The following is a 1,843-nucleotide window of genomic DNA, read 5'->3' on the forward strand; positions in this document are numbered from 1 at the left end:
CCATGGAAAACTGTTACTACTATTTTATAATGGGGGATTTATAATACCTGTGATTTTCTTACTTTTCTCTATGTTTGTTTTAAAATGAAAATGTTTCACTACATCTTGTTATTTTCCACCTACAGGAGCTGAAAGTGGGGACTCAGACTGATACTTGTGTGACAATGTTCACTGCACCTCATTTGACAGCCAATAGGTGTAAACAACCCAAGTTTCCATCAACAGAGAAATGAATAAACACGATATAGTATATGTGTACAATGTAATATTATTTAGCTATAAAAAGAACTGAAATTTTGATATATATTGCAACTTGAATAAACCTTGAAAATATTATGCAAAGTGAAATAAGTCAGACACAAAAGGACAAATACCATATAATCCATTTATACAAAATACCTAGAATAGAAAAATTAGATTAGAGGTCACCAAAGCTTGAGGCAGGAGGAATAGGGGGTTATTGCATAATGGTTATAGAATTTCTTTTCGGGATGATCTGTTTCAAAAATAGATAATGTTTATGGTTGCACACATTGTACATATAATTAGTGCCACTGAATTGTACACTTAAAATGGCAAATTTTGTTATACATATCCCCCATAATTTTTAAAAACTAATTATTTAATATGTCAAAAACCATTGAATAGTACACTTTAAATGAGTGAATTGTGAATTATATCTCAATAGAGTTGTTTTTTAAAAAAAATCTTGATAGTAAGTAATAGCCTTCATAGTGGGCAATAAAACTGATTTGAGACAGTTATCCCAAGACTGAGCACTAGTTTGCAAACCTTGACCTCTGTTTTCACACTGATAAGATGTACTTAAGGACCCCTAAGATTCTTTTTAACCTTAAGAATACAATAAATCCTCAGTTAATGCCATCACAGGTTCTTGGAAAGTGCAACTTGAAGCAAAACAACATACAATGCAACCAATTTTACCGAAGGCTACGAGATAAACAAGAGGTAAGTTCCCACAGCATATTGCTGGTCACAAAAGCTACAAACATAAATAAAGACCCAAAACATTTCTAGTGTTAAACATTGAAATAAATGTGAGCTCTGCATACTTTTAAGAAAGATTAATAAAAACAAGTAAGAGAATTCCTTCCCAGCCTGCAGATTCTAGTTTGAGGTTGAGAGTGGTGGGAGCACATCCCCGCAGCCCAGGGCACAAGGTGGGAGCCCACCTGGAGAGGACGCCCTTTCATCTCAAGGCCACTCACACGCCCTCGCTCGGGGCTCCTACTGGGACAAGTCAGACACGCCCGATCACCTCACAGGCACATCTTGGGGATGCGGGAGGCAACCAGAGCTCCCGGAGAGAGGCCCGCAGACGTGGGAGAAGGTGCGAACTCCACACAGGGGCCCTGGCCAGGAGTCACCTTTGTTTCTCTCATCAGTATTATAATGAAACAGCATCGAACAAAACAACATTATTCGAGAAACTGCTGTATGAGATTCCATAAAAACCAGAGGCAAAGAACAAGTCAGGTTTCTCTGGGGTGCTTGAGGTTGAAGCCCCATTTGGGGAAGATCAAGCGTTAGTTGCATCGTGCCTGGGGGGGGGGGGGGGGCAGGGAAGTCCCCTTGAGAGATGCCCATCAGCTGCTCTGTTAGAGAGAGATCTACATGGAGGGGGGGGGGGGACTGTGAGGCCCGTCATTTAGCCCTGGCTGTGATGTGCAGCCTTGTTCTGATCCCAGGCAGTCCTCAGGGGACTGGGCCAATTTCCAGACATCCTCGATGAACTGCAGCCTAGGCCATTGCCGCCCACCCACCCCCGTTTCTCCTGTGCCAGATTTGGGTTTCATAAAAAATGCCTATCTTTACTGCACAT

The sequence above is a fragment of the Miniopterus natalensis genome, chromosome 11 (assembly GCF_054644295.1).
Source record: "Miniopterus natalensis isolate mMinNat1 chromosome 11, mMinNat1.hap1, whole genome shotgun sequence".
In the NCBI taxonomy this organism is placed as follows: Eukaryota; Metazoa; Chordata; class Mammalia; order Chiroptera; family Miniopteridae; genus Miniopterus; species Miniopterus natalensis.